Below are 18,298 nucleotides of genomic sequence, written 5' to 3'. Positions count from 1 at the left end.
CAGTTTGCCATAGCAGTGAGGCAACCAAAGGCCTTACACAGTATAATGTGAGTCAGCTATGATGTAAGGTAGCTCTTTTGTGTAGATCTGTTCCCCTCTTTCTTAGGTTTGTATTGAGATGGTTACCTTACATTGTTTTGCATTTGGGCATCTCAGGATTTTGACCCTGTTATAAGCTGGAGTCTAGAGGGAACCACAGAATATTGAGGCATCACACAGCATCTTATATAGTGGTTACTTTTATGGGCTTTGATATGAGAAAGCCTGGTTTCAAATGCTGATGCAGCCACTTATAGTTCTGTGATCCCTGAGCGTTACATCACTCAGAGTGTCTGGTTTCCTTATCTCTAAAATGAAGAGAATAGTAATGATGCTTATTTCACAGGGAAATAAGATGATTAAGCAAAACAATGCACAGAATATACTTAGGAGAGGGCCTGACTCAGAGTAAGTATTTAGTACATTTGAGTTGTTTATATTATTAGTAGTGGAAATATGGGGACGTTTATTTTACAAAATTGAAAAACTAAAACTTGTTATTTTAGCACAAAGACCTGAACATTATGCTAATTTCTAAGATCGGAATATGGCAAGAAAATCAAACTGTGGACACAGATCATCTTGGCCAGGGTTATAAACCGGCTAAGTGTTTGTGTTACACTCAGCCTGAGCTCGGGGTCCCACAGGAAGTTGCTGCATTTCTTCCCGAAGAGCTGTGGCCATCCTGGCTACTGCCTTGTTCCACGTGGATTGAGTTACTAATGTTCCTTACAAGCCTCTCTTCCTCAACAATAGACACTCACTTATTTATGGAAATTAAATCTTTTCTTTTGCATATTTTTAAAAATTTATCTTTATTGTTGAAAGTATTATAGATGTCCCCCTCTTCTCCCCATTGACTCCCTCCAATCTGTTCTTCAGAGGTGGCACCTCTTTAATAAAGTAAATGGGCTGGCAGTATTTTTAAAAATTAAATTCCCCATTTGTGAGGATGGGGCATACATGCTTTAAACACTTTTTATTTTGAAATACTTTCAAGTTAACATAGAATTTGGAAAAAAAAAAAAAAGGTACAAAGAACTCCTATATGTCTCTCATCAACATTTCCCAATCTTTAATGTAGGGACCCACTCAGAATTCCAGAGTTGGTATAAATATTATTTTAAACTTAAGACATTTGAGAATCAACAGATGGAAAGAAGTCTTCTTGAAGCTTCCCTTATCTAACTAAAAGCAATAATTTCTGGGAAGTAAAGCTGCAATAAATTTCTTCTATGGGCACATCTATGCCCACAGGGAGGAACATGAATAAAACCTTCCCCAAATTCCTTCTCAGGGGCAGTTTTATGGCTGTGAAGGAGACAAAAAACCATTCATATCTGTATAGACGAGCATTATTGGCTAACTTCTTTATCTCTTGATTGTTATCCTAAAAACCCATTTGTCTTTCCTAAAGAAACCTATTTATTCTTCCCAGAAAAGCCTTTTCTCCCCTCTCCTTTCCCCCTAAGTTAGGTATATAAGTCTTCAACTTAAATCATATAAAGAGCCAGCTATTTCTTTAGCAGGCTCCCGTGTATATGTGAATAAATCTTTTTTTCCTGTTAATCTGTCTTCAGTCAGTTTAATTTGCAGGCCTCAGATATAACATAAGAGGATAGAGGACAAGTTTTTCCTCCGCTACATTAACATTTTGCTTTATCTTTCCTGTCTCTTTATATATTTATTTTTTCTAAACCATTTGAAAGTTATAGTCATGACATCCCATTGCCCCTTAATACTGCAAAGTTTATTTCCTAAAAAGAGACACTTTCCTACAATACTATCATCTAAGCCCTAGAACCCACTAACAATTTGCCCATTACCCCAGTAATTACCCAATAATATTCTTCATAAGTCCAGGATCCAGTCTAGGGTCATGTGTTACATTTAGTTATCATTCGTTTTAGTCTCCCTCAACCAAGTACAGTTTCCCAGTGTTTTCTTATTTTAATGGTATGGAAAGTTTTTTAAATTTACCCTGTAAAATGCTCCTCAGTTTGGGTATGTCTGATGTTTCCTCATGATTGGATTCAGATTATTCATCTCAGGCAGGAATATTACAGAAGTGATGTTGTATTCTCTGTGTATAGTATTAGGAGGCACATAATAGTTACCTGTGCTATTACTCTGGATACTAACTTTTATCACTTGGTTAAGATGGTGTCTGCCTGGATACTCTATTATAAAGTTGTTAACTAGTATGTACTTCTTTATTAATAAGCAATGAATAAGCATCTTGTAGAGAGATGCTATGAGATTATGTAAATATCCTGCCCCTCATCAAATTTTCACCTACTTGTTTTAACAGCTAGTGACGATTCATGATTAAATCAATTATTATAATGACAGTCGCCAATTGGTAATTTTATAATTTCATTATTAACTCCCCCTCTCTATACATATGTATTTCTCGCCCATGGATATATTATTTTAGAGAGAGGAAGGGAGGGAGAGAGAGAGAAAAAAAACATTGATGTGTGAGAGAAACCTCGATCAGTTGCCTCCCACACATGCCCCAACTGGGGATCAAACCCTCAATCTGGGTATGTGCCCTGACCCAGAAGCTAACCCACCACCCTTTGGTGTATGGGACGACGCTCACACCAGCTGAGCCACACCAGCCAGGGCTTACCTTTATGTTTTTTTATTTGGCATTCTCTTATAAGGTAGAACTTTTCCTTTCTCCTTATTTATTTATACAGTAATTCATCTATATTTTTAAAAGCCTAATATGCAAAGTGTCCTCTTGGGAGTTCAACCAGGAGACCGGGCATTCGATCACTCACTATGATGTGCGCTGACCACCAGGGGGTGGTGCAGAATGAAGGAAGGCCCCGGCCGGCAGCCGCTAGGGACCCTACCCATGCACCAATTTTGTGCACTGGGCCTCTCGTTTATTTATATAAATATGGACTTATGGGCTTCTGTTTTGTTCCATGTGTTATTGCCTGTTGCTATGATTATTTATTAGCCCTCTCAAGCTGGCTCCGATGTCGTTTTAATGTGTCCCCATCATTCTTTGAAGCACTTCCTTACTTTCTGGCACAACACAATGTTCCAGGCTCACCTGCCATTTCCTGTCACAGCCCTGGAATCAGTTATTTCTTTAAAGAGCCCTGGTTCCTTTTAAGGGAGAATGTAATTTAGAAAACATGATCTCAATGTTCACTGATATTGGGATGTCATTACTTTCTTTTTAAAATATATTTTTATTGGTTTCAGAGAGGAAGAAAGTGGGAGAGAGAGATAGAAACTTCCATGGTGGAAGAGAATCATTGATTGGCTGCCTCCTGTCTGCCCCACACCAGGGACCGAGCCCACAACCCAGGCATGTGCCCCGACTGGGAACCAAACTGTGACCTCCTGGTTTATAGGTCAGTGCTCAACCACTGAGCCATGCCAGCCCTGCAGGGTGTGTAATTACTTTTAATTCTTCTCAGCAGAGTAGGAAATATGTATGTACACACTCACATATATCCATATCTGTCTATCATCTATCTATATTAAAATACCACGAACTCACACTTGATACCTTCAATTCCAATCCAACACCACAGGGCTTTTTATCCTTTCCTCTTTTACCTATTTGTAATGCCCTTCTTCAGCACTGAAAAACTTGGCTCCCATTAGCATCAATATGTTTGCTTAGTTTGTCATTTCTCCTGTGTGTAATCAATGTCCTAATGATACCGGCTACCTCTTTGACCCCAGCCCCACTGACTATGCTATCTACACCAGCCAAGTTCTTGACCTTGACTAAGGGAAATGGAAGGGAAAGAGATGGTGTACATTTTCTTTAATGAAGCCTAAAATAGTTCTGCTGTTCAATGTAATATAAGTGTTTTTCCTGCTAAAATCAAATTCTAAGTTTAAAACAGACAAGTAAAAATGCAAAGTGAAGATTCACATTCAATTGTTAGTTAATGATTGACTTGGCAAGTGATTATCTGCTCTGCTTAATTTTATTATCTGAGGCAATGTAACACCCCGTTGAAGCCATTAAAGTCAATCATTTCATTGCATAATAGACAGATCTGTCCTTTTTAGTGCAACCAATATGCTTAATTAATGTATGTAAAATTATGAAAATCAGATTTTTCCACCAGTTTATTATTTTATTTATTTTATTTTATTTTATTTATTATTTTATTTTATTTATTTTATTTTATTTTATTTTATTTTTTATTATTTTATTTTATTTTATTTTATTTTATTTTATTTATTTTATTTTATTTATTTTATTTTATTTTATTTTATTTTATTTTTGTTAGTCCTCACCTGAGGGTATTTTTCCATTGATTTTTAGGGAGAGTGGAAGAGAGAGGGAAAGACAGAGAGAAACACTGATGTGAGAGAAACACATTGATTGGTTGCCTCTGTACAAGCCCTGACCAAGGCCTGGGCCCAGGAGAAGTCTACAACCAAGGTACATCCCTCGATTGAAATCGAACCTGAGACCCTTTGGTCCAAAGGCCAATGCTCTATCCACTGAGCCACACTGGATAGGGCTTGCCACAGCTTAAAATTCTCAGATTGCACTCATTTTTTATCATTAGGACTCAACACTTCAATATACTTAAATGTTCTAGCTTGAAATATTATTTATTATACTAGAGGCCTGGTGCACAAAATTTGTGCATGGGGGAGGGGTGTGTGTTTGTGTGTGTGTCCCTCAGGGCAGCCTGCACCCTCTCCAATCTGGGATCCCTCTCACAATCCAGGACTGCTGGCTCCCAACCGCTCGCCTGCCTGCCTGCTTAATTGCCCCTAACCGCTTTTGCCTGCCAGCCTGATCACCCCCTAACCACTCCCCTGCCAGCCTGATTGACACCTAACTGCTCCCCTGCCGGTCTGGTTGCCCCTAACTGCCCTCCCTTGCCAGCCTGGTCACCCTTAACTGCCCTTCCCTGCTGGCCTGGTTGCCCCTAACTGCCCTCCCCGGCAGACCTGGGTCCCCCCGCCCCCAACTGCCCTCCTCTCCCGGCCCAGTCATCCCTAACTGCCCTCCCCTGCAGGCCTACTTGTGGCAGCCATCTTGTGTCCACATGGGGGTGGCCATCTTGTGTGTTGGAGTGATGGTCAATTTGCATATTACCTTTTTATTATATAGGATAGCTTTAGAAGTTTGACCCTGGGTTTGCTTAACCAGTCCTCAAACTGGAATGAGCATCCAAACTCCTGTGGTGCTGGTTAACAATGCTGATACCTGGGCCCACACTCAGAGATTCTGATTCAGTATCTGCATCTTAATGAGATCCCCAGCAGGTCAGGAGTGGGTGACCCAGGGACCACACCTTGAGAAACATTGGATTGGCATGTTTTTTACTCAAGACCAGGAGAGTTCTAGTTTAGAAGCTACGGTTGATTTTTCCTGGTCCTATGCAAGGTTGAATTGGTCATTAGAACCTATCGAAGCCTTCAAAATGAACAAGCAAATCAGTGTGTTGAAACTTGGCTGCCAAAACCTGCAATCACAGGACAAATGTGCCAGCTGTTTATCAATATTCATGGGTCAAGTCTGTGCTTGTGCATCTGAAAAGGGGTGGCATCAAAGCCAGAAACCTGATGGACCAGATAGAGCTACAGCAAGTGCCCCTCCACCCACTCCCACCCCCCTAAGATGCCAACACCATGGGCCAGGTCTTCAGGACTTTAGTTTGGCTGCCTGGCATTTTTTTTTAATTAAGTCTGAGAAGTGACCAGAGACAGACTGAGTACATGTGCTCCACAATCGCTGGCGAAAAATCTGTTTCCTTCTTCAGTTTTCCTTGTGGAACAAGGACAGATGACTGAAAACATTAGCAGAAAGCAAGCAAGCTATCAACCAGCACTTGTTTATGTTGCGTGCTCTCACAAAGAGTGTTGTATTCCATGATCATAAATCACCTGGTGGGTAGGTGACTCTAATATCACTGTTCCACAGAGGAGGAAAGGGAGACGCAGAGAGTGTGCACTTTGTACATGATCACACATCTAGTAATTGGTCATGTGCTGGAGGCTAAGTCCAGCAGATCATAATAAATGCAAAAAGTCCTCAAAAGGCTGGTGGGCTTTGATATTCAGCATGGCTGAATATCAGCATTATATTACCCTGCTGCTGGCCGAACAGCTGTAGGCAATTCCCCTAACCTGATAATCTTTTACTGTTTTCCAAACCTTACCTTTGATATGTGTGTTTGCTTTGCTAAAGGGAAAAATGTGTGAATAAAAAGCCATGGGTCTGGACATTCAGGGAGCCCACTTCACTAGAGGGTGAGGCCTCCGCCTGGCTCTCCCCGATGCCTTCCAAATTTATATTTCTTGTCTAGTGTATCCGTTTATGCATCAGCCCCTTCTCCAGATTCCTGAACTCTTGCTGCAAAAAGACTGCAGCAGTCATGAAGAGTTTCAACTGTTGGCCTTTTGTCCTTCAATCCAGTGCTTTGTGCAATAAACACTGTCTTGACCAACCTCTTGTATTTTGACTTTGTTTTCCCTTCCCAAGGTGATGTTATTCAGAAAAACAGAAACACTGTCATGAGTGAAAGTAATCTGAACAATAGGACACTTTCATTCTAGCAGACCTATTCTTTGACTGTTAAAGCAGAATATAGAAATAGGGGCCGGTGATGAGTGTGAAAACAGTTTATTAGACAATGACATCTCTATGCTAACGGTACTCTGGGGAAAAATTAAAGTGATTGGTTTATTTCACCTGAGGGTAAGGATCTTTTATAGGCAGGTGGTCTTTTAGAATGAGGATGTACAGGGTGACCAGAGTATAGTATTTCCCCTGTGTTCTGAGTGTGGGATCTTGCTGCTGCCTAGCTGCTGGTTTCATTGATCCTTCACATGAAGTACATATTTTGTTAAATGGTTTTACTCTTCTTTTATAATCTATCAAATGTAACTTCAGATATTACCCAGGGTTTACCTTCACTGCTGCCAGGTTCGGGTTATACAAATTTAAAAGCAAAGACCCTCTCTGAGATGGAAATAATTCACAGAGGTTCTTTTCTTTATAATAAAAAGGACCATTTGGGTGATTTCACAAGAAGAAGAACCAGTCTGCTCCCAAAGGATTATGTAGGGCTCATCACGTCCAAATCTAAACCACTACTTTTGATGCCTCCCCCTCCTCCCAGCTTTTTTCCCCTCAAGATTTCAGCCTAGGTGCCCATTACAGGAATCAAGGGCCCCTTGATCCATAGACCTCAATGGCAGCACTTGAGTGCATTGGTCCATAAACTTGCATTGACCAATGTCTCTCCTCCTGTAAGAGCCAGAACCAGAACTCAAACCAGATCTCCTGACTTTAGTCTATTCCTCTTTCCTTAGGGCCTGGGCAGTGGGCGTCACTGCATGTGGGCACAGTGGGTAGGAGTGTTGAGAGGCTAGACAGCAGTTCCAGTTCTCTCCTAACAGTCTCCCCAGGCGTCAAATAAAATACTTACATCAGCTCCTAGTCCCTTTCCCTGGAACTCTACAACTCAGTACATCCAGTGGTGCACTCACTGGCAGAGCAGCCCCCAAAACTCAGTGCTTTAGGTGGATACCTGTTGGTTTGCTATCTCAGGAGCTCCTCTGGTGAAACCTGAAACTGTTTCCTGTACATGGAAGGTAAAGAGAGACTGAAAGAGACAGATGACTCCAGATTGGTAGGTAGCAGGCTTAACAAGCAAGGGAACTTACATAGGAGGCTTGCCTGGCCGACTGCAAGATGAGTAGACCTCTGCATCCACTAAGTTAGAATCTTAAAAGCTTATATATTGGTCTTATCTGGGTTCAGTCACACATTCAGTCCAGATGGTCTTAACAACACTGTACTTTCTCATGGCTGTGTCATTGAACTGACTCCCACTGTGGGAAGAGTAAGCAGGATGTAACTTCCAAGGATGGGAAAAGGTGTAAAGAGCCTGATTCCTGGGTCCAGCTTGTGGGTCAGTTGTCAGTCATGTCCTCTTGATCACTTCTTCTAACAATGGTGCAGAATAATTCTAAGAGTACAATATGAAACATCTATTACTTATCATCATATCTAATTCATCACCAAGTCCAGTTAATTTTCTTTCCTAAATATCTCTCACCCTAGCCGGTTTGGCTCAGTGGATAGAGCGTTGGCCTGGGGACCAAAGGGTCCCGGGTTCAATTCCGGTCAAGGGCACGTACCTTGGTTGCAGGCTCCTTCCTGGCCTGGACCCTGGTTGGGGCTCGTGCAGGAGGCAACCAATCACATCGATGTTTCTCTCTGTCTTCCCCTCTCTCTAAAAATCAATGGAAAAATATCCTCAGGTGAGAATTAAAAAAAAAAAATCAAGGGGAGAGATATTGCCACCATCCTGGGGTAAGCCATCATTACCTCTGGTGGGGCCACAGAAGGAATCTCCTAGTCTCCCTTCTTTGTGTACTTTTCTCTCCGCATCCTAAAGTTGAGGCCTTCTTGCTTGACTGTCCTAGAACAGCCCTCCCCAAACCCTTTTGCTTAATTAACATCCACTCACCCTTCAGGTCTCAGCACCAGCAAGGGTCACCCCTTAGGGAGGTTGATTTTGCCTCCCAAGTTCTTGTGTTATTTGTTCTTATAGAAATTTCTTCTCTCACTTCATAGCATTTATCTCCACTGATAAACAATCTCTGTGATTATTAGATTAATGGAAGTTGCCACTACTAGACTATAAAATCCATGAGATGAGGATACATCTGTATTATCCTCTCTCCCTTCCCTTCTCTATTTCTCCCTCCTTCCCTTCCCCTTCCCTTCCCTTCCCCTTCCCTTCCCTTCCCTTCCCTTCCCTTCCCTTCCCTTCCCTTCCCTTCCCTTCCCTTCCCTTCCCTTCCCTTCCCTTCCCTTCCCTTCCCTTCCCTTCCCTTCCCCTCCCCTCCCCTCCCCTCCCCTCCCCTCCCCTCCCCTCCCCTCCCCTCCCCTCCCCTCCCCTCCCCTTCCCTTCCCTTCCCTTCCCTTCCTTTCCCTTCCTTTCCCTTCCCTTCCCTTCTCTTCCCTACCTACCTCACTTTTTCCATAGGAAGTCTATCTTTTCACTGAGCAAAGGATATGAGCTTTGCTCACATTGAGAAGGAAAAATGGAAGTTATTCTCTTGAAGGGCAGGTTTCCGAAGATCTGAGATGTTCCACTAAAGTGCAAGTTAAAGCAACTCTGCCAGGGCCGCCTACAGCCTTCTATGTTTGTAGTTAACTTATCTCACTTTTGGGGGTTATGTTTTTTCATTCTTCCACAGTTTTATTTATTAATTTTTTAAATAGAAAATTTAAAAATTACATAGAAGAAAAGAGTATTATGAACATTCATATACTATCACCAGCTTTAACAATTGATAACATTTTGCCAACCTTGTTTCATCTTTTTCCTTCCACTTTTGTTGATGTTGGTGGTGGTGAAATAATTTAAAGAAAATGCTTACATTATTATCATTTTAGCCATAAATAGTTCATTAACTAACATACAAGAAATTTCAAAGACATAAACCCAATGCCATTATCATCCCTAACAATAATTCTATCATGTAATTTTAATAATACTTAATTCCCCCATGCTGAAATTTTCCCCATTGTCTAAAAATTGTCCTACAATTGGTTTGTTTAGGTTATAATCAAACAAGAACCACACATTGTATTATTTCCCAAGTCTCTTTTTATCTATAACTATTTCTTCTTCTCCCACCTTTTAAAATTCCATTTATTTGTTGGTGAAACTGGGTCATTTATTGCATACCATTTCCTATCTTCTAGATTTGGCCAATTGCCTCCTTGTCCAACTTGTTCCTTACTTGCTTTTTTAGTCCCTGCATTTCCTGCAGACCAGCTCCAGGCTCGATTAGATTGAAATAAAACTTCTTTGGCAAGAATAAGTCCTAGGTGGTGCTTTGTACTTCTTGTACCTCATCGGGAGACATATGATGTCCCATTTGTACTGATGTTAAGATTGATCAGCTGATTAGGCTGTTGGGTGAGAATTCTCCACTGGGCTCTGCATTCCTTAATGTTTTGCAAGAAGAGGCTTTGTCTGCATTATCTTTTCAAGGGTGTCTGTATCTTGAGGCAGTCTTGGAAGAAATAGATAGTGTCTCTCACTGGGGCAAGAGGGCAGACAAGCTTACTGGATAACATAAAATACCAGAATTCCCTAAGCTCAGGGTACCTTTCTTCTAAAGCAGCACAGGGTCATTTGACCCTCTTTGTTAGAACTGATGCTCAGGGAACCAGAGTAAAAATGATAATACTCTGGCTACTGCTATTGCTGTAGCAATAGACTGTCCTTGGTCTCTGATTAGTCTGGATTCTCCAGAGAAACACGCCCCCTCCCCACACACACACACAAACACACACTCACACTCACACACTCACATATTGACTCACACATGGAGTTAGAGAGAGAATGATTTACTCATGTGCTTATGGAAGCTCAGAAGGCCAACATCAGCAGGCTGGAGACTCAGGAGAACCAATAGTGTATGTTGAAGTTCAAGTCCAAAGGCCCGAGAGGCAGGACAGCTGGTCTGAAGGCAAGAGGGGACCAATGTCCCAGTTCAGAAACAGTCATGTGCTGAGAAAGAATTCTCTTACTCAGCATTTTATTCTTTTCAGGCCTTTGATGGATTAGATGAGGCCCACCCACGTTAGGGCAGGCAATCTGCTGTACTGTCTACTGATTCCAATGTTAATCTCATCCTCATAGACACACCCAGAAAAGTCTGGGCACCCCATGGCCCAGACAAGTTGACACGTAAAATTAACCATCACAACGTTGTGACCCAGAATCTGTATCTTATCTGTATCTTCTGTCAGCTTCCATGAAATTGTGGCAGGTTAATTTGTTAGCTTACAAATAGAATGAAATCTCAGATCCTTCACAGTGTGTGATATGCACTTAAATAAACAATAAAAAGATTGGTCGTGGGCACAGGTGGTGTCAGCCTGATCTCTCCATTACAAAACTCCCATTAGCTTTTCAGGGAAAAAATTTTATTGCTTAGAGCCATTATTTCATTAGAGGTTGCAAAGTGATGTCACTCTAATGCTAGTATTCTGTTTGCATTTATTAGTAGGCTGTTTCTACAAAGAATTTTCTTTTATTAACTATTTGATTATGCTAAAATCTGATTTTTACAGGAAAAACTGGGATTAATTGCCCATTCTTTCCTGTTTGTTATTTAACAATTTTAAGAAAAATTAGTTGGTGTGGTAGCAATCTCCAAAGTAATCAGTATATTCATCTTTTGAGTGTTATGAAGTAATGGGTATTTTATATTTTATATTTCAACTAGAAGCCAGTTGCACGAAGATTCACGCAATAGGCCTTCCTTCCCCTGGCTGCTGGCACCGGTTTTCCTCCAGCACCTGGGACCCAGGCCTTTGGTCCGGCTGCAGTGGAGAAGCCAAGCCTCTTCAGTCTTCAGTCTTCAGTGTTTGCTCTGTGCCTGTGTATGCAAATTAACCTCCAGCTTTGTTTGGTTAATTTGCATAGTCGCTCTGATTGGCTGGTGGGTGTAGCAGAGTGACACCAATTTGCATGTTTCTCTTTTATTAGTGTAGATCCCTTGCAGTTATTTGTTTTTCATGCTCAAATTTTCCCATAATTGATTAGTTGGAACCCCTGCAGGTGACTACTGCAAACTTTAAAGATGATCACAGGAGTATTTGATAATTTTTTTTTCTTTCTTGAACAACAAAGTGGCCCATGATCATCTTGTACATTCATGCTGCTTACTGGAATCAGTCATTTCTCCAAGATGCCCTGATTCTTTAAATTCATTTATATCTATGCTAAGGTGTTTTGTTTTTAATTTTTTAAAAAAATATATTTTTTATTGATTTCAGAGAGGAAGGGAGAAGGAGAGGGAGTGATAGAAACATCAGTCATGAGAGAGAATCATTGATGGTCTGCCTCCTGCATGCCCTCCCACTAGGGGATCGAGCCAGCAACCCTGGCATGTGCCCTTCACTGGAATTGAACCCAGGACCCTTCAGTCCGCAGGCTGACGCTCTATCCACTGAGCCAAACCAGCGAGGGCTATACTAAGGTGTTTTAAATCAACTCTGCAGTGGATTGGCCTATCACCATAGAATTAGATGACTACCAGGGATTTCAGAAATCCTCTGGGCCTGCTGCCCTCCACCCTTAGACAAATGGACAGAATTTTATTGTTCAGTATTTACAGGGTAGATCCTAGCGTGCAGAGTAAGGGGAAGAGATGCAGGGTAGCCTAACAGGTTCTGCAAGGGAAATAGGGATGAGGAAAAGATTAAAAATGGGAGTGGAGAAGGGAGGATTCATAATGGGACAGACTCTGCCCTCAGAGTTTGGGGGTGATGCATCTTGACCTGAGACATTCACAGCTGGTCTGCAGGGGATCACTACACAATAACTGGGCATGGCTTTCTGTGTCTGCCTCTAAGACAGCAGTTCTCAACCTGTGGGTCGCGACCCCTTTGGGGGTCAAACGACCCTTTCACGGGGGTCGCCTAAGACCATCGGAAAACACATATGTAATTACATATTGTTTTTGTGATTAATCACTATGCTTTAATTATATTCAATTTGTAACAATGAAATTGGGGGTCACCACAACATGAGGAACTGTATTAAAGGGTTGCGGCATTAGGAAGGTTGAGAACCACTGCTCTAAGAGCTCCCAGCCTACTAGTAATTAGATATTATTGTAAAGCCTTGGTATTCCCTTTATAGCTTATTTTTAGGACCATCTCTGAAACTGGAAATCAAGAAGAAGCCATAAACTAGATAACAAAAACTTTGCAAAGAATTATGGAAAAAGCCGAGGTCAGCTCAGAACAAGACAGAGGTCAGGCTCTCTGCAGACTTGTTCTCCAGGCAAGGGCCACCAGGAGTGGCTGGCAGCGGACTCAGACCCCAGGGAGGAAAGCAGGCTGGAAAAGAAGCACCGAAGTGAACCAACCGAGTGTCAGAAAAATGTCCTCACTATCCCCAAGGTTTTCTGATGGCTTTTTTTTTTTTTTTTTAATTAAGCAGTACATGTAATGAGAATGGTCAGCAGAGGGCCTTTAAATGAACACGAACACTGAACATTGTTTAATATTTGGGTAGGAGCTTTGAATGCTCCTCCTTATAGGATTTTTAAAATAAAAGTTTTAAAAATGCTTCACATTTTATTGGGAAATAGTTGCATGCATTTGATGAATGTTGCTGACAAAGAATTATGATCGCTAGCAATATTTTGAGGAGCACGAGGTACTTTAGCAAAAGGTCAGTAGGTGGCAAACTTGTACAACCCTTAGGTTGAAGAAGGACTGCAATAGGTAGATCTCATTCAAAGAAATGGGTCTTTTTGTAGTATGTTTACTGAACTGAAAAATATCAGTATTACTTAAAGTCCTTTTTTCATTCTCAGATGTTTTTCTTTATTTTATTTTTCAATTACAGTTACATTCAATATTATTTTTTACAAGAGGCCTGATGCACTAAATTCGTGCAAGAGTAGGCCTTCCTTTCCCCGGCTGCTGGCACTGGCTTCCCTCGCAGCCCCGGCTTCCTCTGGAAGGTCGTCTGGAAGGATGTCCAGTCTAATTAGCATATTATGCTTTTATTATTATAGATTAGCTTCAGGTATACAACATAGTGGTTAGATATTCGTATACTTTACAAAGTGGTCCCCACCCCATACAGAGTTATTGACTATATTCCCTATGCTGTACTTTACATTCCTAGAACTATTTGGTACTACTGATCGCTACTTCACAATCCCTTCATCTTTCACCCATTCTCCCCTCCCTCTTCCTCTCTGTAATGATGCCTCTTATATGCTCTGAAGTCTGCTTCATTGAAGAGTAATATGGACACTCCAGCTTTCTTTTGATTAGTGTTGGCATGGCATACCTTGTTCATCTTTTTACTTTTAACCTGCTTGTGTCATTATATTTAAAGTTTGCTTCTTGTAGATAGCATAGATTTGGTTCCTGCTCTTTTACTGGTATTCAATCTGAATTTAAATCCATCTCTGCATTTAAATCATGGGTTAAATTTGCCACTTTGCTATTTGGATTTAGTTTTTGCTTTTTCTCTTTTGATCACTTTTTTCCTCTTTTTCTGACTTTTTTTGGACTGAGTAATTTTTATGGTTTATTTTATTTCCTCTTTGGTTTATTAGCTATTCCTGGGTTTTTTTGTTTGTTTTTTTGTTTTGTTTTGTGTGTGTGTGTGTGTGTGTGTTTGCTTGCTATAATGTTCACAGTGCATTTCTTTAGCATATCACAATTTACCTTCCCTCTGGCACCCGGGACCCGGGCTTCCCTTGCAGTATGTTTATTCTCTTTGGATAAATTCTGAGAAATGGTTTTCAAAAGCTATTGATTTAAAAAAATATATCTCTTTTATTCAAATACCTACATAATTCCATTATTAATTCTAAATTGTTTTCCCATTGATTTGTTGGGTGGTCTAGCTTGCAATCACATTATCTGTGAATCACGATGAATTTGTTTTCACAGTTTCATAGTTATGTACTTCTGGCTTTTGTTTCATGTCTTGTTGAACAAATCGGACTTTTAGAACCACAAAAAATATTCTTATTTTATTTCTAATTTCAACAGGAATCATACTGCTAGTTAACTGATATGTACTGAGCAGTTATTATGTGCCAGGCACTGTTCTCAGCACTCTACCTGTATGATCTTTATTTCATTGTCTCTATAAGGTAGACACTGATTACTTCCATTTTACAATGAGGAAGCTGTGGCCAGAGAGGATAAATAATTTACCTAAGACAGGAAGCAGTAGAGCTGGGATGTGAATTGTGACTCTAGAGCCCATTGGTGTTTACCTCTAGACAGGTGTGCTACCATCCAGCTCTCTGAAAATAAGCCCTGGTTTGTCACATTTGCCAATTTTTGTGGTGTAAATACTCCCACCATAGCTGACATAGCTTCACTAAGCACGGATTTGGGGAGAGATCTCACAATTCCTCTTGGAAGCTGGACCTCTTGCCAGTTCCAGTGCCACAGCCTTTAGCGTTACACCAGCAGGTAAGGGGGTGGTGTTCTTCAAATAGCTATTAGTTGAGATTCTTTGGTTTTAAGAAACAGAAATGAGCTGGAGCTGGCCCAAGCAGAAGGTGGAATTTACTATAAGGATATAGTATCAGAATGAAGGGCAGGAGGGTTTTAGGGTGGGGGAGCGAGGAAAAAATATGGTGGGGGCCTCGATGGGTCCCTGATCTCTACTTCTCTGTTTACTGCAGGGCAGTGTTCTTACATCTCTGGCCCACAGGCAGAACAGTACTATCCATCGGTCCTGAGTGTCCTCACAGCGGCTCCTGCCACCAGCAGAGACTGAGGCCTTCTCTGACTGGCTCAGTTAGGTCAAGAGTCAGGTCTAGGTCAGTCAGCTATGGCCATGTGACTTCAGTGGGTCTGTTCATGATCAAATTGGAGATGTCAGTCTACACTAGGATCAGCCCCTTCTGTCTTTGAAATTCTGTTACACTTAACACCTATCTTTGTACTGTGGTCCTCCGGGCTCCTCACCATTTGGGTCCTGATGATCGTTCTGATGTACGTCATCCCCTTCTTCACTTTGACATCCTGGCCTTCTTGTTGGCCCTTGAATATTACAGCTCATCTCACCCTAGGGCCTTTGTATTTGTCTTCCAATGCCTGGAAGACATTTTCTACGGGTCTTCTTGTGGTTCACAACCTCCCTTCATTAAAGTCTCTCCCTCAGAGACTCCCTCCCTGAGCATCCTGCCTGAAACAGTCCACGCCACCTGTGCCTGTCCTCTCATCCGCTTTATTTTTCTTCATCATGTTTGATATTATCTGAAATTGTATCATGTATTTGACCCTCTCTGCTCGTGGTCTCCCCACTGGAATGTAACCTATTGGCATAGGGACTTTGTCTTGGTTATTGCTGTATTTTCAGCACCTGGAACAGTGCTTGGCATGTCGTAGATACTCAAATCTGTTTGTTGAATGCATGATTAAATGAATGAACAAATGAGTTGCAGACTTATTTTGAAGTATACATTTAAAAATAAACCTCAGCCCTGTCCAGTCTGGCTAAGTTGGTTGAGCGTTGGCCCGTGCACCCAAAGGTTGCCTGTTGATTCCTGGTCAGAACACGTGCCCAGGTTGTGGGTTCAATCCCTGATAGGGGTGTGTGTGGGAGGCAACCAACAAATGTTTCTCTTTTACATAGATGTTTCGCTCTCTCTCCCTTCCTCTCGCTCTCTCTCTCAAAATCAATAAAGACATATTAAAACAATAAATCTCAACTATTGACTTTTTTTTTCAAATGTGTTTTGTTTATCCTGTACTGTAATAAAAATAGTACTTCTTTTTTTAAAAATGAGATGTAATTCAGATTTTTAATGGTCTGACCTTCCCCAATCTACCCCTTAACACACTTTCTCCAAAGCCCTCCCTGTAAGTATTCTAAATAAACGAGGTTTTGCAGCAATATGTGGAAATGGGCTTTTGTTGTTCGTTTGAGGCAGGAAATATTTGATATTAATTATGACTTGATGATTGTATGCTTTCCTGGTAAGAAAGAAAGTGGCATAAAAAGCTGGAGTTTTGTTTTCTGTGTTTAAAGGCTTGGGGCAAGCAGAAAACATTATCTGTTTGTTTATAAGACTATTTCACAGGTGACTCCTACAAGAGTCCTCTTTAGTTAAATGCAGGTAAAGTAACTCAGAATTATCATCAAAATAGATGAAGACAAATGGCTGTTTGCATGAAAAAAAGAAAAAAAAAACAATTGAGAAAGATACGTTTCCAAAAGTGTGCCAAAAAGATTTTCTTTTGAAAAATTCAGAGCTAGAAGGAAAATATTATTTTCACAAGAGAAGCATGCATTTGGCCATTGACAAGCCATTTTCCTTTCCAAAGCTGGGGAGATTTTCAGTTGAAGAAGATCGACAACGTTGCCCCTGGGCTGAAATTTATAGTTTTCACCGTTATGATTGATTTTCCTTTGCAGCTAACACACTCTGATAGAGTTTTGAAAAAATTTTTGAGCTATGGCATCCTCACTATGGTACATATGTGTCTAGCTCCTGTATCCCAAGGCAATGTCTAATTCATGCCATCCATTTAGATGTATACATTTCATGAGCTTTTGAAGACATTTTCCTTTCTTTACTGTATAACCAGCCTGATACATTTCAGACTCGTGGGAAATGATGGAAATGAGAGGGAGCAACTGCACAGCTGGAAAGAAACAAGTGCCTCTCTAATTAGCTAGTTAGCTCAACACATAAGCTAATGAATTCAACAAACATTTACTAATTAGTGCCAGGTGTTGTGCTAGGATGTGGGGATGCCACCTGGAAGAGACATGGTCCATGCCCTCATGGAGCTCACAATCCAGTGAGTTCTAGAAGGAGGTGTCATTCCAATTTCAAGTCACAGACCACCATGATGAAGATATAATTAAGCTCTGCTGTCTTCCACACTGGGAGCTGACCACCCCACTTTGTTGTAAACCTTCAGATAAACCATAATATTCATTATGAATAGGTTGGACTCATTTTTTCTCTCAAGGATTTTACTTTTTCAAGAAGGCTGACTGGTCAAACCATTATGTATTCCTTTGTAGGAACTATGCTTTTTATATACCACAGAAAAAGTAAGAATACTTCTTGCAAAGAACTGGGAGTAACAATGCCTAAAGGTGACCTAGAGGCCTTTTGTCCTTGAAGGAAACATGATTGTTTATCCCCTGACACAGCAATCTTTCTTTTTCGGTTCTTTGTGACTGACTTAAATGCACTGAACATCAAATTCAGGGGGTAACTCCCTCTTTTTTTTTTTTTTTTTTTTTTGAGAGGGGGTCTCCTAAATAAGGCTTAAAAGGGTATTTTTATTTTGATTTAAGTTTTACTAATATTTTAGAAACTTCTGGATGGCATAAAAGTACTTTTAGAGTATGCTAAAAGTACAGCCTAATTTTACACCAAAAAAAACTCTTAAAGCTACCTAAAAATCTAATTTTTATAAATGGAGTAACTTTTGTATTGACTATTTCTACCATTCCTTTTAGTTTTAAAGAGTTCAAAGATCACCTCATACTCTTAAGAGTTCTTCATTTAACTTCGAGCTTTAATTCACAACAACATTTCACACTAGACATTATTCCACCTGTTTCCTGTAACCTCTCAGTTATGAGATCATAAACTGCTAACTCACAAGACTGTGACTTAGTGAGCTTAGTCTCTAATGTAGCATCTTTAAAAACTCACCTTTATTTGTGTCAAATCTACTTTCTCATCTCTTTGCTTTATAAGC

At 40.7% G+C, this 18,298-nt stretch overlaps 1 protein-coding gene across 1 annotated transcript in view; it reads left to right on the top strand.

Moving 5' to 3' along the window:
- Positions 1 to 6,482, top strand: part of NAA30 (N-alpha-acetyltransferase 30, NatC catalytic subunit) — a 39,155-nt gene extending 32,673 nt beyond the window's left edge. The window contains exon 6 of the transcript XR_009452731.1: positions 6,351 to 6,482. The gene's annotated coding sequence lies outside the window, so the exon portion shown is untranslated. The remainder of the gene's footprint in view (positions 1 to 6,350) is intronic.
- The last annotated feature ends 11,816 nt before the right edge of the window (positions 6,483 to 18,298 follow it).

The sequence above is a fragment of the Myotis daubentonii genome, chromosome 1, assembly GCF_963259705.1.
Source record: "Myotis daubentonii chromosome 1, mMyoDau2.1, whole genome shotgun sequence".
Classification (NCBI taxonomy): Eukaryota; Metazoa; Chordata; class Mammalia; order Chiroptera; family Vespertilionidae; genus Myotis; species Myotis daubentonii.
This window is presented reverse-complemented; position numbering and strand designations above follow the sequence as displayed.